This window comes from Physeter macrocephalus, unplaced genomic scaffold (genome assembly GCF_002837175.3).
Source record: "Physeter macrocephalus isolate SW-GA unplaced genomic scaffold, ASM283717v5 random_36, whole genome shotgun sequence".
In the NCBI taxonomy this organism is placed as follows: domain Eukaryota; kingdom Metazoa; phylum Chordata; class Mammalia; order Artiodactyla; family Physeteridae; genus Physeter; species Physeter macrocephalus.
Genome location: NW_021145321.1, coordinates 108,126 through 131,595, shown reverse-complemented (window position 1 = coordinate 131,595; position 23,470 = coordinate 108,126). Strand labels below are relative to the sequence as shown.

Genomic DNA, 23,470 nt, shown 5'->3' with positions numbered 1-23,470 from the left:
AAATGGAGGGAAGAATAAATGTTTTAATAAAAGTGTGATGGGTGAGATGCAGCTGTTGGGGTGTGTGTGTGGGGGGTAGAGCCTTATAGTGGGAAAGGGGGGAGGGGAGAGACCAGCAAACTCCTCAACCAGCTTCTCAGAGGCAAGGCCTGTTGGTTCTTTTTTTTTTTTTTTAAGATTTAATTTTATTTATTTTTGGCTGCATTGGGTCTTCGTTGCTGCGTGCCGACTTTCTCTAGTTGCAGTGAGCGGGGGCTGCTCTTCCTTGTGGTGCACGGGCTTCTCACTGCTTCTCACTGCAGTGGCTTCTCTTGTTGCAGAGCACGGGCTCTAGAGCGCAGGCCCAGTAGTTGTGGTGCACGGGCTTAGTTGCTCTGCGGCATGTGGGATCTTCCCGGACCAGGGCTCGAACCCATGTCCGCTTCGTTGGCAGGCGGATTCTTAACCACTGCGCCACCAGGGAAGTCCCTGTTCGTTCATGTTTGTCTCCCCAGCCCCGGTGAGGATGTGCTCTTCCCTGGGGCTCGGCAAATGCCTGGGGAATGAATGAATGAGTACAGGACTGTTGCTCGAGAGAAAACGGACAGAAGAGGAGAAGGAAGGGAGAGAGGGCAGGAAGAAATGAGGAGAGGGAACACTGGATGTCCCAAGGAGCGACGACAATTACTGGCATTTATCGATCACTGTCTTGGCCCAGGCACTTTTCCTGCATTAACTCATTTTAGCCTCTCAACACACCCGGGCAGTAGTACAATTATTATCCCCATTTACTGTTGAGGCAACCGATGCACAGAGGGGTCAAATGCCTTACTCAAGGTTACCCAGCTGGTAAGTGGCTGGGGTCTGACCCCAAAGCCCAAGCTGTTAGCCACGTCTTTACACTGTCCCAGGATTGGAATGAGCCCAGAATCAAAAGTTAGAACACCACTTCTCAGGTCATTGCCCCTCACTAGTCCTGAGAGGCTTTGCTGAAACCTAGCACATTAGGCCCCAAAGTCTACCAGCCTGCAACAGTGCTTACCAGCCTGTGGCATTTCCTCCTAGTTTAATGCATTCTGTTGAACACTTCTCAAAGCTGCTGGTCATACTTTCAATTTTTATTCATTTATTCAACGAGTCATTTAGCTATTTGTTTAATTACTATTGTGGTCAATTTCTCCTTATCATCAGAGTGTTCCCTCCTTTCTTTCAAGTCAATTTCCATTCTGTCCTCGTTCAGAAGGGAAAACAGGTACAGTGATTGGTCAGTCCTGGGATGGGCACTGGCCAGGCTGAGAAAGCCAGGACCAGAGCCTTCGCGGCTGACCTCCAGGCTCAGCCTGGCGTGGCCACCTCAAACCTCCAGGGTGGGCAAAGGGAGAAAAGGGAGGTTGATCTCCAATGGAGTATGAAGGTCCCCCTCAAAGAGGCCTTCTTTATCACCCGGGCAGGGGAAATGAGCTCTCCCAAGATACCCTTTATCCTATTGCCTTGTTTTATTTTCTTCATGATCCTTTCACTCTCTGAAATCATATTATTCTTTTGTTTTGATGTTCATTATCTGTACCCCCCCCACCCCCCCCCCGCCCCACGGCCCGGCCCCAGGTTCATTCTTCACGGCTTATCTTGTTCACTTAAGGATTTATTTCTTGCACAATGGACTCAATGAAAAACTCCCTTGCAAAGAATAAGTGCAAAGCGGATATCAAAACAGTGAGGACATCACGTTCCTTTGGGTTCGACAGTTCTAACATTCTAACTTGCAGGAAAGAGCTAGTTCTTCAGAGGAAAAGTGGGAAGCAGACTGGCTCCCGGGGTTCAGAACAGGTGAAGAGTAACCCACTCCCGTCTCTCCTCTCTTGTCCCCCCCGCCTTTGCTCCACTCAGTCCGGGGTGGAGAAAGCTTCTCCAGCTGCAAAAGGGAGCCGCGCGCTCAGATCTGCTCCGCAGGCCGCGTCTCGCCGCGCGCGCCCGCCGAGCTCCGCGGGGCGGTGGGTGGGAAGAAACCGAGAGGGGAAGGTCTGGGGGTGTGAGGGTGGAGCGGAGCCCGGCCCCGCGATCCGGCCCGGGTTTTGCTTGCCACCCACTCGCCCGCTCGGCCGCGGAGAATTCCTTAATCACAGCGGGCGAGAGCAGAGACTGGGAGCGAAAAATCCGGGATCCGGCAACTTTGGGCAGCGCATGCGCGCCCGCGGCGCTCCATCCCAAACACACACACATTTTTCCCCCGGACTTGGAAAGTCACCCAAAGCCGCCCCAAGTGCAGGTAAGAGACTCGGCGCTCCCTCCGCCGCGGCCCCCCCCACGCCCCTCAGCTCCGCGGGCCTCCCGGGGTGCTTCCCCCCCTCGCCCCCTGTCCGGGTGCAGCCCCCCACCCCCGGGGCTGCCGCTTGCAGCCGGGAGCGGGCGAGCGAGCGAGCGAGAGAGCCAGCCAGCCAGCCAGCCAGCCTGCGAGCGGCGGCTGCCACCCAACTCCGGCCGTGCGGGAGGCAGGGGGCACGGAGGGCTGGCACCCGGGAGCGGGGTGGCGCGTCGCCCGCCGCGGCCAGGGAATGCCCAGCGCGAGGCTCCGGGGAAGGGGAGGGCTGCTGCTCCTGGGGGTCACTTACTCCAACTGAGGGGGCGGCGGGGTAAGGGAGAAGAGGGGGAGGTGCCAGGCGCGAGTGCAGGACTTTGCAAATAGGGTGGGGGCGCCCCCCGCGCTGCGGGCTCCGGGGTGGGGGGGCAGGTGCTCGCCAATACCCGGTAATCACTCCTTCCCCCTACGCTCCCCCCCTCAACCTCCCGAGCTGCAAGGGTTCGTGCGCTCTCCAGGGCAGAGAAGGAGGCAGGGGTGAGGGGCGCCTGGGGTGACTTTGCAAGACTTTGCTCAAGGGAAGGGGGTGGGTGGGGAACCCCCTCCAGCCGACTCTTGTGCCCCAGTACCAGGGTGTAGGTGCTACCGGCAGAGGTAGGCAGTGTTCACTTAGGCGCGGGGTGCCAGGGGGTGCCTCCTGGTGGGAAAACGAAGGCAAGAGGTTGCTTGGCTGGGGGGAGCGGCGCCCCCTTTTTCATTTGTGCCTGGGAAGTTTGTCTCAAGTGCGCTGGTCCGGGCGCGGCAAGTGGAGCTCCTCACTGCCCCCCCCACCCCCACCCCAGCCTCTCCGGGTGCAGGGCTGGCAGTGCTGGGCACAGGGAGCCGGGATGCCGGCTCAGGGCCGTGTGACTGTCGGCCGGAGCCCGCCTGGGTCCCGGGAAAAGTTCGGGGGAGTTGCCGCGGTTGTCGTGTGCTCTGGGAGAGAAGTTGCGCCCGGGGACGTGGGATGCCCGGCTGGCGGGCCGGTGGGCGGGTGGAGCCGTGCACTCTCAGAGGGCTCGGCCGAGGTGGGCGAGGGTCTGGTGGGGTCTGTGCCCCCAAGGGTGGGCTGAGGGTGACCCCGGGGCTCAACAGTTGGGGAAAGGGAGCTCTGAATCCAGGGGCGCACGGCTAAAATAAGCACCAGGCGGAGGACAGAGAATGGTAGCTTGTGGGAACACGGAGGGGCACCGAAGGGGAGAGGGCCGGGCTGCCCGGTCACTTGGGGTCGAGTTTCAGGGCAAAGGAGCGCGTGGTGGCTGGTGGAGGAGTGTCGGGGAGCGGGGCTCCAGGGGGCGCACGGGAATGGGGGATCGGCCGGACCGACAGTCCCGGGGCAGGGGGCCGAGTCGTGCGCCCGGGGTGAGCCGGCCGGGCGGAGCGGCGGCCGGTTTATTTTTACTCGGTGGCATTTGCAGAATGTGCAGCTGATGGCCGTCGGCCGCCAGGAAGTTTTGCTTTCTGTTCTTTCTCTCTTTCCGAAGCCAGCGCGGCCGGCAGCGGACGGGCTGGGGAGCCGGGCCTGGGAGGGGAGGGGGCGGCCCTGGGTTGGCAAGGTACGGGCAGGGGCGCACTGGGGCGGCGGGCGGGGGCTGGCCGGGCGAGGGCGGCGGGCGGGCTCTGGGCCGCTGCAGAGCTTTTGGGCGAATGTCTGTCCCCAGCGTTGGGAGCTCCTCGGCGAGGGGAACAGGTGTATGCGCCGTCAATCACGGCGGGAGGGACACTTTGGGGGCGTAGATTAAGATAATAATAATAGATTTTTCTCTAGGGGGTGGGCGCAGATTCTTCCTACAAGTCATCCCCGACCCGGGTCCGGAGTTGGGGGAGGAATGGAGTGCCGAGGGAGGCAGGGGGACGCTTCACTCTTCCACACAAGTTTCTTTCTCCTGACCCGGCTTCAGCTTGGGAAGCGGGCCCTGGGTGCGGCGAGGACCTCCTTCCAGGCGCGCTGGGGAGGGGGCGGGCGCGTGTGCGGTGTGTATGATTTGTCCACCAGCAAAGCAGCAAAAACACCCCGCCAACGTGCCTGGAGCTCCCCCAAACCCGGCTGGATCCAGGGGCAACCCGGGGTTATGCGTCGCTGCCCGGGCGGAGCCTGGGGCCACGACCCTCAGAGCGTGTGATTGTCCCGCCAACACCCCGTACACTCAAAGAGATGCGGGCGGCGAGGGGGAAAAAGCCAGGATAATCGCCGGGCAAAGTTGGTAAATTTAGGGCGCCTCTAAGCTGGTACAGACGCGCGATGAGAGCGCGCGAGGAGACTGGAAAACAGATCGCCGGGTAAATTGGTGCGTCTGCCCGCCTACCCACCCCACGGCGAGCGCGCGCGCACACAGACACACACAGACACACACGCACGCCACACACACAGACACACACGCACGCCACACACACACGTCGCCGTCCTACACACACACACACACACACACACACACACACACACACACACACACGTCGCCGTCCTAAAGGGAGCTGTCCGGGCTGAGCAGGAGCAGCTGCGCCGGGCGTGGTGAGGGGGGTAGTTGGTCCCCGGGGGCTGCGCCCGGGCTGCGCTCCACGTGCCCAGAGGGGGCGCTGGGCCGTTCGGCGCCCGAGCGCAGAGCTCCGGGTTTGCGCCCTGGTGGCGGCGAGGCGGTGTGTCCCGGGCGGGCGTCGCGTCCCGCGCCATCTCCGGCGACTCGCACTGCCTCTGCTGACGCCCAGCTGCTTTCCCACTTCCCAAACTTCGGCATTATGGTTTTCACCTCACTCGAGCTCTGAGACCCTCTCCAGGGCAGGGTGGGGAACTTTTCCCTTCCCGGCAGCGGCCACGGCCTCTGCCCGGAATCCGGCGAATTGGAGAGACTGACTTTCCCCCCCCCTCTCCATCTTGTTAGCCACCTTAGAGGCGGTTAACGAGAGTTTATGGGGAATATTGTTGAACTTCAGTAATCAGGTTTCCAGCGATCTTATGCCTCCTGTTTAATTTATTAGACTAGTTATTTATTCTGTTGATGATAATCTGTTGCTGGTTTCTATGGAGATGTTAAACTGATCTCTTTCAGAAATCAAACTCCATATGCACTAAAACGTTTAAAGGGGCAGTATCTCTCTCCCTTTTCTTTTTCCCTGACTTTTGCTTTGTTTTGTTTTCTAGACTTTGCACCTTGCAGACACTTTGCGTCTTTCTCTGAGTCTCGGTGCATTTTATTTCCTTCTTACGAAGGAGAGAAGCCCGGAGACTCACGCTTTGTGGCAAGTACAGCTTATTATGGCTAGTAGAAAGCCAAGGCTTTGATCCCTAAGTTGCATCATCATTTAAAACAGATCATTTCACCACCACCCCCTTCTCCCCCATAATATAAGAGCAAAATTCTTTCAAGATCAAAGGGTTCAATCTAAAAAAAAAAAAAAACAACAAACTGTTGTGAAAAAAAAGGAAGTCAGTCAAATGTGAACCTCTCCTATATATCTGCTCCCCTTGTGTTTAAAGAATTTTTTGCATAAGAAAAACAAAACTTGTAGCTCAGCTAATTTTTCATACTTATTAATAGTTTATCTTGCCCCCCCCCACACTTTTTTTAATTTAAAAAGAAGTTCAAAGTTAGATTTCTCTGCCTGCGGGGGTTGAGGTATATTTGCTTCTCTTTTAGATCCTGACCATCTGTTTTTGGAAAATTAGCCTCTGGGAAGAGGGGAAAAGGAGTTTTTACTCAAACCTAATGGAGTGCTTTAAATTTTTAAAAAATATTCTCACCCAAATATTTTAAAGTCTCAATTTTTCTACTTTATAGGGGAATATCAGTAACCTCTGGTGTATGAGAGCATATCAACTTTTCCTCCTTTTCCCTCTTCTCCTCTCCTCAGGTATTTTTCTGTAGACTTGTGACTTTGAGGGGGTGGGTACAGTGAATTAAGAAAGTAAGGCAAAAAAAAATTATCTTGGTTTGTGACACTCTGAAAAATTGCAAACCCACTCTGAACTCAGATATTTATCACGCTGACAGATATGATACAAAGCGATTGCATTTCCTAATGATCCTCTGGGACTGAGTTGTAGGTAAAACCATTTAATGCATTTTTAATATTAAAGTAAGGCCTGGGTTCCATTTTCTTGGAGGTGGGGGAGTGGATGTTCCTCTCTGGAGCTGATGCTTTCTGAGTGTGCTGTTTTGCTTTTTCAACTAGAGCCCACCACCTCCCACCCCTTCACATTTCCACTTACTTTGGGGAGGGATGAGCCGCACACAGGGCATTTGGCTTTTAGAAATAAATTTGTATCTGTCCAGAAGATCCAACGCTAAATAAGAGCACACTTAAACAAAAAAAAAGAAAAGAAAAAAGCAAACCTCAGACTCCACCCCTGCTATAGGAAATAAAACAGAGGCAATACTTGACTTTTTTTTCTCCTTCTGCCATCATGGTTCTCTTTTATATTATTTTATTTTGGAAGAGGGTGGAGTGGTTGTTACTTCTCAGCTCAGAGGAGAGAGGACCCATTCCTGTTATTTCCCTGTCTGCTATATTTTAAAAATGTGTTTGATTTGGATTGCAAACAGAACAGGCTTACCGGTAGAAAAGAGCACTGTGGCTTTAAACTCACGAGTTTGCATATTCTCCTTGTATCTTTCCCCTTTGCTAATTATTGTGTTGTTTTCAGAGCAAATATGTCATATCCATGGCGACCGGGCAGGTTTATTGTCTTTCTGAAGCAATAGCTCACATAAGTAATTAATGACTTTCTTTTTTTTCCTCTGGCTTAGGTTAAACAGATCATTCAAGGAAAGTCATATCTCTCTTCTCTCTTCTCTCTCTCTCTCTCTCTCTCTTTTAGCCCAGTGACATAAGAACATGAGTTAGAACAAGAAAATACTTTAACCAAGAAGTCAACAGCTTATTTTCCCCCATTTCTTTTAAAAGCTAAAGTGTCAGCTTTCAGACATATGAGTCTGTCATTCTTGCAGCCGAGAGCAGTGCAGTCCACGCGTGGGTTGGAAATCCATTTGAAGGTTGTACAGCAAGGGAAGTGCTGGCATGGGGGGAGTAACCTGCAGGAATTTGTTTTTGAGGTGGGGGGGAGGCACTCCAAAATGAGTATTTCTCCTGTATTTAGCGGAATTTAATTAAATTGTGTACATGAAGGAATTAATGAGTCGGTAGTAATGTCGTTGTCCCCCCCCCACCCCCCGCCCCCTTTTCCCAGTCTGGTTAATTGGAAAGATAAAGTTTTTCTTTTCAATTCACCTTGAACTTCAGCTTTCTCCAGCCTTTGTTTCAAGTGCTTTTTCCTAGAAAAGTACCTTTTGGAATCCCTTCTGGTTAGTATTTCCAGCATTATAGCGGGGGTTTGTTTTTGTTTTTTCCCCTTAGACCTACAACTCAGAGCTGGTTTCTGCTTCTCAGGAATCAACAGCTATGATGATTGATTATGACTTGGATTTTTAAACTTTTTTCTTTTTTTGGGGGGGGGCAGCTTTTGAGGATGTAAAATGATATAGATGGCCCATCTCTCTTCCGTATCGGGGAGGGTAGAAGCAATGTTTTCCTTTAAAAAAAAAAAAATCACCATTTATGTTCCACCCTTTTCAAATGGACCTTTTGCTAATAAGCCTTATGACGTCACCCGGTAACTTTAGAAATATCCTATGTGTCCAACTGATATTCTCCAGCAGCCCTGCAACAGACATGCATTAATTAGGCACATTTATATGCTGTTGCCCCTCTTTTTGAAATTTCAGGTGTAGCCAAGGGTTTGTGTGTGTCCTTAAGAAAGGGGAATGAAATAAAGAGAAAAGCATTTATATTATATTTATACCTGGACACAATGAAAAAGGATAGTTCCCCCATCTGAAGTAAGTTAAAAAAGGCTGTGAGTCCACTGAATGAATCTTTAGGCTTTTGGCATTAAAAATAAAAATATAAAGCAGAAGAGAGATTTATTTGGTATCTGGTTTCTGAAGAGGAGAAGAGAAGGCCAGGCAAGTCTGATGCTGAGACTCCAGCGGACTTGTAATTGAGCCCGTAACCTCTTGATGTCTATATCAGAAAAACAGACACGAGCAGAGGAGGAGAGGCAAACAAGCCTTGTAGAGGAGGGAGCTCAGGGGGAGATTCACAGAGAGAGAGAGAGAGATTTAATTTATAGACATTTTAAAAACCGTAATTTCATTAGGATCTGTTCTTCCCCTTCTCTGAAGGGCAGCCCGGCAGACCGATAAGGCCGGTCCCTCTGCTGCTGGGATGCGTGGTGTGTGGGTGGGCGTGAACGTGGGCATCCTTTTCAGTTCCGAGGGAGCGTTTGTTTTCCTTCTGCCTACTTTCTGCTGGCTTCCTCATTTTGGAATTTAAAAATCCCAAATCGCCAAAAGTTAGCCGTGGCTTCTGGCTGCCTGGTGGTCTGCCCGGTGGGTGCCACGCCGCTCCATGAGTGGGTCTGTCTGCTGCCTGGCCTTTGGCATCAGTGCGTCTTCCTTCTGTTGCCAGGTGGCCCGTGGTTCCAGCCACGTGAGACCACTGGAGAGGGTGGGCACCCCCATCTCTGCCCCCTTCAACTTCACCAAGTTAAGTTGCTGTGGTTCGGAGACCACAGTGTCGGGGGAGCCGGGGGGAAGCTAAAGCCTGTCGTAAATTCTGCAAAAATTAATCAAGCGTTTAAGAGCTGCACGTTAACAAGGGTGTAGAGGCAGGCCGGGCCTTCTCCTGTTCCCCTGTTCAAAGTCCAGCAGAGCCAGGGTGGCCGGGACGGTGGGAGGGGAAGGGGGAGTTTGGTTTTTGTTTTTGTTTTTTTATCTGAATAATTGAGAACAACTGGAGAGAGGGAAGAAGAGAGAGGGATTTGTTGAATATAAATCCTCAAGTGCCCTTGTTCCATATTGTTGGAATTTTTTTTTTTTCCTTTTGGTCTGGATTTGTCCTGTGTGTCTTTGGTGGAAAAGATACGTAGAGAAAGAGAGCAAAGGAGGGGGATGGGGGGGGAGAGAGAGAGAGAAAGAGAGGGAAGGATGGAGAAGAGAGAGAGAGAGAGGGAGACGTGTGGCTCCTTCGGAACTCATTATCATTCTTAATAAGTCTTAAGGAATAAAGGAGAGCATTGAGTGTAAATGCTGGGTAATCCTAACACTTCTCAAGGTGAGAGGAGTCTTGAGGATACAGAGAAAAGAGAGAGCAGAGGAGGGGGTGGGAGGGGGCCCAAGCAGCCCTGGGGGAGTGGCAGGCCCAGGGTCTGGGGGGCTCTGCATGGGGACACCCAGAGGAGCCCCAGTGAGATGGTGTCAGAGATGACACTGGGATCTCCAGGAGAGGGTGACTTTCTGGGACAAGGAGCAGGGGTGATGGGAACCTCTACCCTGGGCCCGCCCTGCTTTGGGGTGGGGTGGAGGCCAGGGGCCACAGGGCCTTTGCTCCCTCCTGGGCACGGTCTCCCCAGCCAGCTCAGCCCCTGCCCCCTGGCCTCGGGTTCCTGGAGAAGGCCCCGGGGTCTTGTCCTGCTCCTTCTGGCTCCCTTGCATTGTCTGCTCTGGGAAGCTGGTTGGGGGGGAGGGGGACACACAGAGCAGCGGCCAGAGCTCAGCTCCGGACACTAGGTGGCTTAGAGGATCTTCGAGGTTTTCCAAGACGAGCAGCCACCGGCTTCCTCTCTCCTCCCCGCTGGTGGGCTCCGCTGTGCCCGTCCTCTGCCGGGTCCGGGCAGCCCTGGCTGACCGGCAGGGGAGCGAGTGGGCACGGGCCCAGGGGCCATGGCCTGACTCCTGCGGCCGGCGCTCCCAATGAGCAGCTTCCAGGCAAGGCGAGGAGGAGGCCAGGGGCAGCTTCCGTGGGGGAAAGGCAGCCGGTCAGGGCCACTTACAGGAGGGCCAATTGGAGCTCAGCCCTGTGTTCTCTGCCGCTTGGGCATGAGGCACTGCTGAGCCCAGGGTGGCAGGGAGGGCAGTCTCTGCTTCTTCCCCTTTTGAGTTCATGTGCCCCCTTGGAGAATCCTCTTAATAAAAAAATCTCATAAGCATAAATACTGCTCATACTTGGAGGGGTTTCACAGATCTTATAAACCCAACCAAGGACCCTCTAGGGTCCCTTGCTCTGGTGGACTTCTTTCCAATTCTCCAGGACTATAGGGGGGAGGGGGGCAGTGATGAGGCAAAATCAGTTCTCACCGCCCCTCCCACCCCTGCCTGCCTCTGTACCTGCAGAGCGGAGCCATGTCAAACTGTGACACCCACTGGGCCCCCGCAGGTGGATCAGACCTAACGCTCAGGCGCCCATCTGAAGCACCACACCTGAAAGATAGTTGCCCTTCTCTGGGCCAAAGGCCACCTCCCCCTCATCCGGCTGGCATTGTCTCGGGTTCCTGGGGTGTTTGAAGGGTCTTAGCCAAGGTCATGTCAGAACCACTGATTGTTTTCTCTAGGGACAGAGGTGGGCAGGGAGACACAATTCAGGTTTGACTTAGTGTAGTCAGGTTTTTGTGTGTGTGTGTGTTTTTAAACTCTTTCTTTTGGAGAGTAACTTCTGGGGAGCATGCAAAAGGGGGTGCGTGGGAGTTAGAGATGAAGGCTGATGACTGAGCTGGTGAAGCCCGGAGGGCGAGCAGGACGGGTTAATGGCGGGTGGATTCTGCTTTTCTGCTGTTTAAAAGCAGTAATGACCAAATTGCGTGCCCTGCGTGTGCCTTGCTGACGAGATTTACCGAAAGGAAGCTGCGCTGCCTCTCTGCTGCTGGTCTCGGGGTGGGTAAGCCTGTGTGTGTGTGTGTGTGTGTGTGTGTGTGTGTGTGTGTGTGTGTGTGTGTAAGTGTGTGTAAATGAGAAGACGGGGTGGGGGAATTAGCTCTGCCAGGCTGGCACCCTTCCCCAGCACTAATTGCTGGCAGAGTACCCACGGGGGCTGTGCCAGCGTCTCCAGCTCTGCCTGCCCCCCTCGCCCCCGGGGAGCTCAGCTGTGCAGCTCGCTATGTGAGGGCCATTTCCGGGCCCACTAGTCCTGGAGGCTTCTTTGGGAATTTCAGGGAAATCTGATCCTTGGCGGGTGGGGTGACCATGGGCCAAGCCCCAGCATCCCTGGTCTGGCATGAGGGGACAGGGTAAGACTTAGGTGGTCCAGAGCTCCCCTGAGGTCTAGTTGTAAGCATCAGGAGACCCCATTCCAGTTCTGATTCTGCAGTAAATCATCGTGTGGCCTTGGGCAAGTCATTCGACCTCTCTGAGCCTCAGTTTCTTCTCTTATCAAATGGCCTCTGACACTATTGCCCTCACAGGGTTGCCCTGACCGTCGGCTGAGCTTGTAGCTGTGAAAGTCCTTTGAAATAATTAAGCGTGATGAAGAATTTATCATGGTCGCGTTGTCAAGTACAGGGTGCCCCCAATGTCAGATGAGCCCGTTTTATATAATATGGTATTAGTCTCAAAGGGGACGCCTATGAATTCCATTCCAGAAAGCTTTGAGCCTGGATGTTGTGTGGTGCTGGGGTTGCATTTTTGTACCAGGTTGTGCATTGGTTCTTTTTTTGGGGGGGAGGGTGGTAAATAAGTTGTGTAATTCAATCTTTAGAAAATGAACAGTTAAATGTATCAACCTGGATGAATCTCAGAAACACAATATTAAGCCCCCAAACAAGTCACAGAAATCGCTGGGAGCTTGGGGCTGAGTTGGGGGTGGGTGTTGCTTTTCAGGCAATATGGGGGAGCCCATTCAGGATGTGCGGTGTGCTTAGCTGTTTTGAGCCATGGATTCAGTGAGGAGCTGTGTATATTGTAGATTATGCATTCTGGAGCCAGCTAGCTGGGGGGTCAAAGTCGTGCCCTTAACATCGGTTACTTAACTAGCCTGTGCCTCAGTTTTCTCACCTGTAAAATGGGGATAACAGGACCTACCTCGTGGGGTTGGTGTGAGGATTAGGTACGGTACGACGTGTAAAGTGTCTTCCAGACCCAGGTGGGGGTGAGTGTGGTCGTGTCTGCTGCCCTCCACGTAGTGCTGTGGATGGGAGCCTGGGGCAGCCGCTCTCTACGTATCTGGGGGCTGGGACCCTGGTAGGGGTGGTGCACGATGGTGTTGGTTGGAAATTCTGAATTTTGTGTTTTACCTCTCCGGGCTGCCTTGGTATTTTTGGTGATGAATCAGAAGGGGATGAGAAGTAAGACTGTGCCCACTTTCAGAGTCAGAGCCCAAGTGGGGCAGGGACCATTGATCTCTCTTTTCCACTGTGGCCAGATTGGCTGTTCCTGGAGCTTGAGGGGTAAGGTGGGGGCAGACCCTGGGAACTCACTCCGGGTGCCGGTAGCCTCCACCTGTGTTCCTGTGGCCCGGGAACCTAGTGCTGAATGCCGGGGGTCCCCGGGGTCCACGAGTGTGCAGAGGCTCTGCTGTGGTGGCGACATGTGGCTGGCAGAGGGTTAAGAGCTGCTGCTGGAGTCGGGCTGAGCCCGGTGTGAATTTTGTTTCTCTCAACAGGGCAAATGAATTCCTTTAATTCTTTGTCTCCATGTCTGTAAAATGGGAGTTGGAATTCCTACCTTGTGAGAATTAGGTGAGAGGATAATGATTGCTGAGGGTTGATGTCAAGCTTTGTTTCATGAACCGAGCTTAGCCCAGCGAGCAGCACACAGTAGGGACCACGGGATAAGGATCAGACGATTAACAGAGTAGCCTTGGGCCAAGCCTCAGTTGGGTCCCTGGATGACCTGGAGCTAACTGGAGTGCAAGAGGGCCTAGCCAGAGTAGCTGGGCAGGGGTGTCATGTGGATGGAGCCAAGGTTTAAGCCCACCCTTGGGTGATCCTGCTCCGGGGGGCACTCCCCAGGCATGGGTGGAGGTGGGGAGGGAAGGGCCTGGAGCAGAAACAGAGGAGGCCTGGTGGCGGTGACCTAAGGAGGCAAGGGCATGGGGGCTGTGAAGCGGGGAGCACTGGAGGGGCGAGGGGCACTTATGGAAGATGAGGTGTATGAAACTCCATGGGCCTCTCCCATTTCACTGTGCTATGCCCAAACACCCCGGTTCTTGTTTCACTATCTGAGATCTGGGAGCAGGTTAATTTCCATGACGAACTCCAGGCCACGTGCTCCGAGGATTTATCTAATTAAACTGATCTGATGCTTTTTTCTAAGAAAGAAAGAAAGGAGGGGAGGGAGGGAGAAAAGAAAGATGGAAGGAAGCAAGGAAGGGAGGGAGGGAGGAAAGGAGAGAGGGAAAAGAAATGGAGGAACAGAAGGAAGGAATGAGAGGGAGGGAAGAAGGGAAGGAAGGAAGGAAAGATAAGAAAGAAAGAAGGAAAGGAGGGAGGGAGACAGATTGGCTGGAGGCAGACCAGTGGTTTTTGAAAGGCCATGACAGAGTGGAGGGGATGCTTGGTGGCTAAGGTGGGGGTCTTCCTGGTGGGCCAGGTTTCTGTCTTCGGTTACTTTTCATGTATTTCCAACATAGCTCTTGGGCTGGGAAGGAAAGGGCCAGCTAGAGGGATTCTGGATCTGTACTGTTCACTACAGTAGCCACTAGCTCATGTGGCAATTTAGATTAAGTTAAATGAAAAATTCAGTTCTTCGGTAATTCACTGGCGGTCCAGTGGTTAGGATTCCAGGCTCTCACTGCCGAGGTCCCATGTTCCATCCCTGGTCGGGGGAGCTAAAATCCCACAAGCCGTGCGGTGTAGCCAAAAAAAAAAATTCAGTTCTTCCATGAACTAGCCACATGTCAAGTCCTCCATAGCACGCAGCACAGAGAAGGAACATTTCCATCTCATAAAGTTCTATTGGACAGAAGGGTGCTTCCCTCAGAGCCTGGGCTAAACGGATGAGCCCCCAAGGGACAGCGATGGAGGTTGGTGATGGGCGGCTGGGATGTACCCACATGCAAAGGGACCTCCCCGTCTGGAGCCAAGGCCTCTGTCATGCTGGGGCTGCCTTCTGTATAGATTCCACGCATGTTTCCTCTCTCCCAGGGAAGGTGGGGCTAGAGTTCAGCAGAACAGGGTTAAAATCCTTCTCCCACTTACTGTCTTTGTGACCTTGGGCAGGGGTCTTAACTCTCTGACCCTGTGGAATTGGGCTAACGGTGGATAGTACCTGTCTCATTGGGTCCTTGCGATCGTTAACTGAGCTGATGGGTGTCAGCACTTAGTCTGGTGCTGGGCACATAGCGAGCACTTGAGAAATGGGGACCACTCTTGTTATAATCATTATAATTATAGTTGTTGATATTATTCTCATAATGATTATTGAATAGCTTTTGTGGCTGCTAAGTTCTTAGGGACACTGCTTGACCAAATGCTGATTTCTCCATAATCAACACTTTAAATGAGCCCCCTCCCAGACCCCTTTCTTCTGAGATCCCAGTTTGGATCCCTTCTTTCCATCTGTCCCCATCCCTCCTTTTTCTGGCACAAGGAAGAGCTGAAACTGCCCCAGAATTAACTCTTGCAGGCCTTTGTATTATACTTGTGAATTAGACCCCCTACCCCTTCCAACACATGTATAAGCGTGCCCGTGTGTGTGTGTTACACACACATACACACACACACACACACACACACACACTCTTCTCCATGGGCCAAACTACATTAAAAAAAAATAGTTTTGGGGGGAAAATAGGGGAGAGCAGATGTGGCCCTGACAGGGCTAGCTGGGTTGTTTGCGGGTGGAGGTGGGGTTGGCGGCCTCTGGGAGGGACGTGTGTGTTTATTCCTGGACATTGCCCAGTGCCCTGTGTGCTAATGTGGAGCTGAAAAGTCCCCTGCATTGTGCAGGCTCCTTTCCCCGTGAAAAGGCAATTGAGTCAGTGAGTTCCGAATGGATTGGAGCTGACAGTAAATGAAAATCTGGCAGTGGGTAGAAAACAAGCTCCCCCACCCGTACCCCCCACCTAACACACCCTCGCTCTGCCCTCCCTAAACTCCCAGTGCTTGTTTGGTTTTGAGAGGGGGTTTGAAAATAATGATGATTCCTTTTGGTGTGTATCATCGCCCGGGGTTCTGCCGCAGCCTCCTGCCCCCTTCTCCAGGGACGGCCTAGCCCCCTCCCCCAGGTTGCTGTAACCCCACCCCACCCCACCCCAAACTCCCCTTCGCCTCCGTGGCTCCGCCAGCGATCCCGAACGAGTTAAGGGCTGAATCAACTCTAGACCCAGCTGTACATTTCACTCTGGGTTCCTGAATGAAGCGATGTGCTGTGCTCAGCACGATTGGAGACTGTCTGCCTCGGGTGGCCCACCCGGCCCCCACCCTGCTGGGCTCCACCAGCTTCCATGGACCTGCTGCTGGCAGCTGGGAAGCTGGTGGCCCATGCTGCAGGGATCTTGTCTGGTGCCCTCCCCACGGCCAGCCTCCCATCAGAGACGTGTTTTAATTTGAAAAGAAAAGGTGCACCATTTGGAGGTGGCATCATCCCTGGTTTGCAAGGAAGGCTTGCGATTTTGAGGGTTCGTGTGTGCCGTGGGCCCTGCCCCCCCCATATTTTCCGTCTCCACCATGTCCACACCGGTACATCAGCCGACAGATATTTATTTCTACCTGGCTCTTGCCAATGGTCCCGTGTCCCTAGACCCCCACCCCCCTGCCACTTAAACGTTACCAAGAGAGCCAGGGAGGGAAATACTGCCACCTCGCAGATGCTCCTCCAGTCACCCCATATTTGTAAAATGGCATCTCTTTGGCCTGACTGTCCTCTCTCGGTGGAGGTGTGGCATCTCTCCTCTTCCTGGGGGGCCAGAGGCAAGGAGAAGCGCTCATTCTGGCAGAATTCCAGCCTTCTCTTTGGTGTGTATGTATCCCCCCATGGCTGGGCATGCCTCCCAGGAGCCCCCTTCTGGAAAAGGCCTGGTGGAGTGTCGTTATTTAGCAGCTGTGCTGGGAGAGGCCCCCATGCGGAGGCACCAGAGAACAGTGGTCAGATGCACAGGTTCAGATCCCTAGTCCCTCGTTTATTAGTGCTGTGACTTTAGACGCCTCCCTAAAGGCTAGTGCCTATAGTATGGTGTTGCTACAAGGATTAAATGAAATAATGCTGGTGAGGCACTTGACACAAGGCCTGGCACCTGGTAACAAAGGGAAGCTATTATTGCTACTATTACTGTTACTACTCCATCCTCCCCATCTGTCATCAGGAAGGCAGGAAGGGGGAGGGCTCAGGCCTGTCCCTGTGTTCGGGCTCCAGGACACCCTAGGCCAGGCTGGAGCCGCGGCCCAGTGGCTGTGGCCCCTGGAATTTTGCTGAAACATACTTGCCAAACCAGCAAAGCAAACGTGTTGGTCCAGTACGGAGCCCTGGAGGGAGCAGGGAGGAGGCTTGCCATGCCCAGGGCTGGACTCTTGGATCTGCAGGGTGGCAGCCCCTGGGCTGGCCTGGCCTGCCTGGCCCAGGGGGGAACCGGGCCCAGGGCTGGACTCTTGGATCTGCAGGGTGGCAGCCCCTGGGCTGGCCTGGCCTGCCTGGCCCAGGGAGGAACCGGGAGCGTGGCCCCTGCTCTCCCCCAGGTGCAGGTGGCCTTTGTAGCCTGGCACCTGTTCCTGGAGGGCGGCTGCCAGCAAAGGTGCAAACCCGGGGACCACCCTCTGTGTCCTCTGGGTCCTTGCACGAGGCCTGTTTGCTCCCGGAGGGACTCGCCTGGGCCGGTCCTGGGGGAGGGGGTCAGGCTCGTCCTCTCATCCCAGAGCCCCCTTCCTCGCCCTCCAGGTGAGTCACAGGAGAGCCAGGACCAGCATCCTCAGATCTGTGTGCTGGGACCTTGCTGGGGGGTGGGGCAAGGGAAGACACATGAAAGGATGAAGGATGTGGAGGGAGTCGGGCAGGAGGTAAAGCGTCCTGCTTTTGTCTCCAAGTGTCGGCAAGCAAGCTGAGTTGGTTTTACATTTTCATTTTATTAAAAGAGGAAGGAAATAGACATTTACCGAGCACCAACTATGTGTCAGATGCTGTGCTGTGACTTTCCGTGGGATTGAAGGACACAGGCAGCTAGTGGTCCGAGTCCCATTGTCCCAATCAGGAAATAAGACTCAGAGAGGTTAAGTAATTTACCTGAGTTCACCCTGCTGGTTAAACGAGAATCGGAGTTTGAATGCAGGTTGATATGACTCTGACACACATGCTTTTCTCCTTACACTGGGAAAATACAACCATTATTTTAAACAGCTTTTGAAAATACATAAAAGGAAAAAAAATCATCCATAATTGAACTATGGTAACACCACTTCGTTTAGTATTTAGTGTTTTTCCTTCCTGTGTTTTTTTCCTTTGGTGACTGTATATATGTGTGTGTGTGTGTGTGTGTGTAATATACATTTTACATAATTATAATCATAAGAGAATATCATTTGGGTTGAGACCCAGGATGAGATGGGGGGGCCTCCTGAGCTGGGGCCGCTGGAGAGTGATTGATTCTCGGCAAAATGGAAACCTGGTTTTGGCCCGGAGCCATCTTTTCGGTAATGAGGTTCCTGAAGTTGCACTGGAGAAAGCAAACTGGGTGAATGGGGTGGTGAAAAAGACCCCTGTATTCCCTCCTGGGTTGGTTTTGCTCAGTTAAGTGGTAGAATTTTCCTTTTAACTCACTTCCTTCTTGCTTTTGACAAATGGGAATATTTGTACCATTTTCCCGAATGACCTCCTCTCCTTGGGGTAATGAGAAAATGAAAGTCTCTGCTAAGTGCTTTGAGATATTCAGATATAAAAATGGAGAGCCGAGGGTTGTCATGGGCCTTTTGCCGCCAGGGCGCTTTAGAAAGAGGAAGAGCAGTTTGGGGAGGGGGGTGAAGGTCAGCTTGGGGACGAAGGCCGTGGCTAGAAGCAGCATCTCTCTGGGCACGGGGGCCCGGGCGTTCGGGGCCCCGCACAGGATGGGCAGGGTTTCAGTGGAGCTCCCTCCACCTTCCTCCAGGTACACACTCCAAGTCCAGGCCCCCACGGTCAAGGTGATCCGGATCACTCAGGCAAAGCCCCCACCTTGGTTCGAATCATGTGGATAAATGATCCAGTTCAAGGAGAGGTCTGATCCCCGGCCCCCTTCTCCCCATCTCGCCTCATAGCGTCAGCCCAAGAATAACACAGCAGAAGAAATACTGTCACCTATGCAAGTAATGATCCTGCAGATGATTTCAAAACATGGAAAAATGTTTATTACCTGAGTGAAAAAAACAAAACAACACACTGAAGGCCAAGTATTGTGAACGCCATGATAGAAACTATATAAAAATCGCAAATGCGTGTGGACAAAGCTTGCAAGGTAATCCTCCGAAATGAAGATGATAGAGTGAGGGTGTCGGGACGACGGTGATTTGGTTTTTATTTCACAACATTTTCTTTAAATTCCCCCCATGATTAAAAACCAACAAAGCCAACGTGTTGGCCCAGTAGGGGGCCCAGTAGGGAGCCCTGGGGAGGGGGAGGGGGCGGGGACAGCGCCAGGCAAGAGGGCGCCTGCACCCACGGCTGTGCCAGCCACAGAAACCTATGAGATCTCCAGAAGCCGAGGCGTATCGGTGACTCAGACCTTCGTGTTATGCTGTTCAACAATAGCTTTTGTCCTTTGCCCAAAACCCTAGGCCAGTGTATTAAAAAAAAAATTATAAAATTATGAGATAGTTTGTACTTTCCTTACCAGCCTGTGCCAGCTTCGGGTGCTTTATTTATTCAAGGTGGGGAGGCAGGGAAGGCGGGGTGGGGTGGGGGGCAGACAAAAAGTAAAAGAAAAACAAGGTAGAACTCGGACAAGGCCCAAGAAACGTTTGAGCCTCAGCAACAAACTTTCTTTTGTTTCCCCAGTGGGGAGAAAAAAATAAGGAGGAAAAAATGCAGAGGACCAGTTTGAACCGAATAAAACGCCTCACGTTTTGTGCGTGGGGTTGCCTCTTGCAGGGGGTTTTGCCTTTTGTTTGTGGAACATGAAAGCTACTTCGTGACACTCATCTCTGGGCTAGAACTTGATGGGGGTGGGAGTGGAGGGACCCAGGCAGAAAGGGCCGGAGCAAGGACGGCCAGGTTGGGCTCTGGTGAACGTGAACATTTCACTTGGCTCTTCTAGCCGGTACCGCCCAACTGCCAACAGCCTTTGCCCTCACTTCCGGTTGGGTTTAAAGAAGGTTCCGACCTCCTGGTGTCCCAGAAGCAACTCTGTGCTAGTGTTCAGAATTTCATGTGAATCAGGGGTGAGGACAAGTTTGCCTTGTACCAGTTTGGACCAGAATGTTCCTCCCAGTGTCCATTGGAAGACATTTTAAGAAGACGATTTGGGAAGGAAGACCTTGGGAGGAGAGAGTTGGGAATGGGGGTGTGTGTGTGTGAATGATTGTATGTGTGGTTGCATGTGTTGTACATGCGTAAGATAGTGTGTGAGTGATTGTATATGGTTGTGTGTAGGACTGTGTGAGTGATTTGTGTGAATGGTTGTGTGAAATTGTATGAATGTGTGTAACGTGTATGTGAGATTGATTGTGTGTGTGATTGTGTGTGAGAGAGATTGAATGATTGTGTAAGTAATTATATGTGCGGTTGTGTGATTGTGATATGATTGTGGGTGACTGTGATTGTGTATACGTGTGTCCCCTTTAGTCTTAATCACTTTTTCCCCCAGTAGTAATAGCCAGGCCAAGCAAAATTTATGGGGGCTTACATCAATTTTTTCCCATGTTACCTTTTCCCCATTCCCCAAACCAGTTCTCCTAGTGAACCTGTCAGGCAGCCTGGACCCTGGGCTGATTGGCAATCCTTTCTTCAGAGTTAGTTCAAAGGATTTTGTAGGAATAATCCAGGGTCTTTGGCAACAGGGTGACCAGTAAGAGAAGGAGGCTTGTGGGTTAAAGGCAGAGTCACAGCGGTCTGAGGTGGCCTGGCCTGGAACACAGATGCCCCAGCCTGAGACCCTGATGAGGATCCCAGCGCTGTCGGCCTTATTCCAGGGCTCCCATCTGCCCTTGCCGAGGCCGTCTTGGAAGCAGATTTGCTGTCACACCTCTGAGGCTACGTGGGCCTTAATGTGACTTCCTGATCTTTCAGTCACTGTGACCATTCCCGAGAAGGCAGCACAGGGATGATTGTGCTTGTTTTACAGATGAAGAAGCTGAGGCCCAGAGAGGGGAGGTGCCTTGTCTAAGATCACACAGCTAGTCAGTGACAGATTTGGAACCAGGACTGAGTCTTTGTGCCACTTGGAAACAGGGTCATCTCTCCCGATGGCTCAGGGCAAGGCTGACCAGTCCCCGAGGCCAAGGAATCCTGCTTGCGTCCACTTACAGGAAACAAAGGGACCCTCCTGGTGGGTCAGACGCTCTGTGGCTGTGGTTGGGTGACTGGTCTTCTGGTTTCAGGGACTGTCTCTGCTGAGGAACGTGTGCGGGACGGTGAGACAGGATGAGGGGGTTCTAGCCCCACCTCTGTCACCCACAAGCAGCCACTTCCCAAGACCTCAGCTTTGCTGTCTATGGATAGAGTAAGAGCCCGGACCCAGTGGTTCCTTGTCCCTTCCTACTTTTGGACGGCGGAGCTTCCTGCCACAATCCGGAGTCCCCAGCTGCGCCGTGCAGCAAACCGTCTCCCACAACCTGTCCAACCAGAGATGCCAGTTTTCCCAGGGCTCCCGTGAGCTAGCTCCCTGCCCCTTTCTTGTGCCGGGGACAGCCTTTACAGGCTCATCAAGCAATGCCCCTGGCCCATGCCCTGTGCACCTGCTTACTGATAACTGCATGTCTGAATGGGGCTCGTGTCAGAGCCCTTTGGTTTGAGTACTCGGAGGCTGAGACGTGAGAAAATTAAGAGCAGGGGAGAGAAGTGGTACCCTGTGACAAGAGGCAGCTGTGGTGAAAGGGGCAGGCGCCATGCCCGGGGTGAGCACCATCTGGGCAGGAGGCCTGGCTTCCAGCTGTGGTGGCTCCGGTAGGGCAGAGCCTGGGAGGGATGATCTTGAAGCCACTACTATGGAGATTAAGGGGATGAGAATGTAAATCTCAAGTAAAAAGGTAATTGAATGTAATAGCAAACACTGCTCGCTCTATGTTAATTTTAGCTCTTCCCCTGGATACAAGGCGCTGTATTAGTGTTTTATTACCATTTTGTTTGCACTAATAAAATAGTAAAATTTATTTCAAGGAAGTTGAAGGATGGTTTTACAATGCAAATTTGAAGAAATTGGACTTTTCATTTATGCCTCTGCTATTTTACACCCTGACGGGTGTAAATTAGCTACAGGGACCGAGCAGACCCCCACTGATGGTGACTTGGGAGGCGGGGGCCCTGGCAGAGGTTCCAGACTAGCTTAGGGCATAAAGCAGAATGCCCCACAGAGAGGCTGGGGGGACACGGGGGGTATGATTGGGTGGGACGGGGTGGTGGGTGAGGGTGTGTCAGGCATGAATGACAACGGTTGTCAGCAGACACGTCACACACTGACCCCGCAGGGAGACACACGTGGCCTCCGACCTCAGGGCTGTGTCTTTCCTCTCTGCCCTTTAGCCTCCTTCCTGTCTTGACATTGAGCCTCAGTTAACCTGGTGAACCCCCCAGGGGAACTGAGCAACTTCTTTCCTCTGCTACTCAAAAGGAGGGGTAGACCAGGTGTCCAGTCCACACAGCACCCTTTTAAAAGGGGCTGCAGGTTTAGGGGAGCCATGGGAATGTGAAAGAAAGACACTGAGCCTAAAAAGAGCCAGGGAAAAGGACCCAGGCCAGACATCAGTCTGGCAGAGAGTCCCCGGCACAATCCCCTTCTCCATTCTTCTTTCTGACTCGGGCATACTTGAGAAACTGGACGAAGGATGTTTTCAATAAACCAGCATTTCTTCAAGTTGGACCAAAGGGTAGTGTCCATGCACAAAAAAGGCTAGAGGACTGAATTTTTTTAAAAAAACCAAGTTGTCTGAATTTTAGGGAACTGGATAAAATAGCACAGGAAGGTGGAGAAGGGAAGGAAAGGGATGATGAGAGAGTTTCATTTTGAGTTTTGGGTAGAGAATTCAGGTTGGTTCTTGTTTTATCCAAACCGGTTTGTTTATCTCTGAAAAATTATCAGCAGCAATGGCCCAAAGCGCTGCATTGGGGGACGAGCTTCCAAAGGGTAGGGATCCGAACAAGTGTTCTAATGTCTGGCGAGGTCTGTAGCTTGTATTGCCCTGGGTTCTCTGGCTGTCTGCCTGGTGCGGGGGAAACGGTGAGCCAGTGACGCTGGTTTCCAGCCCCAGCCCTAGGTCTTGTGGGGTTTTTCTCTATGTGTTTTCGCTCCCTGTTCGAGAGTGATGCGTGTGTGTGTGTATGTGTGTGTTTGTGTGCGCACGCGCGTGTGTGTTTAATGCAAAGATTCAAACTGTTGATACCGGCAAAGCCAGAGTTGAAAAACTGGAGCAGAAATGGTGGCAGAAGACACTTCAGGCTTCCCTTGACTGCAGGCGGTGTGAGCTCTGGGTGTTAGCATTTTGCTCTTGGACTGCAGGGAACTTGGCACTGGGGCAGGGGAGGGTGGGCACAGGCTCCCAGCCTCTCCTGGTGGCTCCTCGAGGGCCTGCAGGCTCGCATCTGGAGCAGAGGGGTCTGCATTGACTTGGGTGGTGGGAAATGTCTGAGGGTCAGGCCGGCCTCCAGCAGCAGGGCCAGCTTTCCATGTGATTATGTTTGGAGTAGGAAGGTTCTCCATCTGGGGCTCTTGGATCAAGGGGCTGTGGATGGGATTTCTTGGGATCGTGGGGTTTAGAGGATGTGTAGAATTCAAGGGACTCCAAGCCCAGACCCATAACAGGCCAGGAACCTCTTCCTTCCCACTGCTGGGAACACGGGAGGCCCTGTGGTTCTGAGGGGGCAGAGAGGGAGGACCGGTGCTGGTGGAGATGGCCAGGACAGCTTTGAGAGTGTTGCTGAAAGAAACCAGAGATGAAAACATTTAAAACTGGTGCGTCTTTTAGTTTTGGAAATGGTTCCCGATTCTCTGAGAGCAGGGAGAGTGCATCAGGCGGGGGGTGGGGGTTATACCTCGGGTGTATTTCAATTCAAAACTGTAATTACATCAAGGAGCAGATGGAAATGGGAAAAGAGGATTAGTGGTGTGGCCTGCTTGGGCCTGGTGGTAGAGGTGGCAGGCTTGACCTCTGTGCTTGGATCACAGCAAAGGTGGTTTGGCCCGGACGACCCCGGGGAACAGCCTGGGTACCTCTTCTCTCCTGGTCTACTCTTCACTCTCCCTGAGCCATCTCTGGAGAGCCGGGTCCCCTCTGAGTAG

General features: G+C 52.8%; 1 long non-coding RNA gene across 3 annotated transcripts in view; it reads left to right on the top strand.

Annotated features, from left to right (window-relative positions):
• Nucleotides 1-1,951: 1,951 nt before the first annotated feature.
• LOC114484799 (uncharacterized) overlaps nucleotides 1,952-23,470 on the top strand; it is a 94,829-nt gene continuing 73,310 nt past the window's right edge. The window contains exons 1-2 of one of the 3 annotated variants that reach the window (XR_008616500.1): nucleotides 1,952-2,245; nucleotides 18,152-18,496. This is a non-coding gene — a long non-coding RNA (uncharacterized lncRNA). Of the gene's footprint in view, nucleotides 2,246-3,807; nucleotides 3,871-18,151; nucleotides 18,497-23,470 lie in introns of those variants that run through there. The other 2 variants (XR_008616501.1, XR_003678123.2) reach the window with 2 other exon arrangements.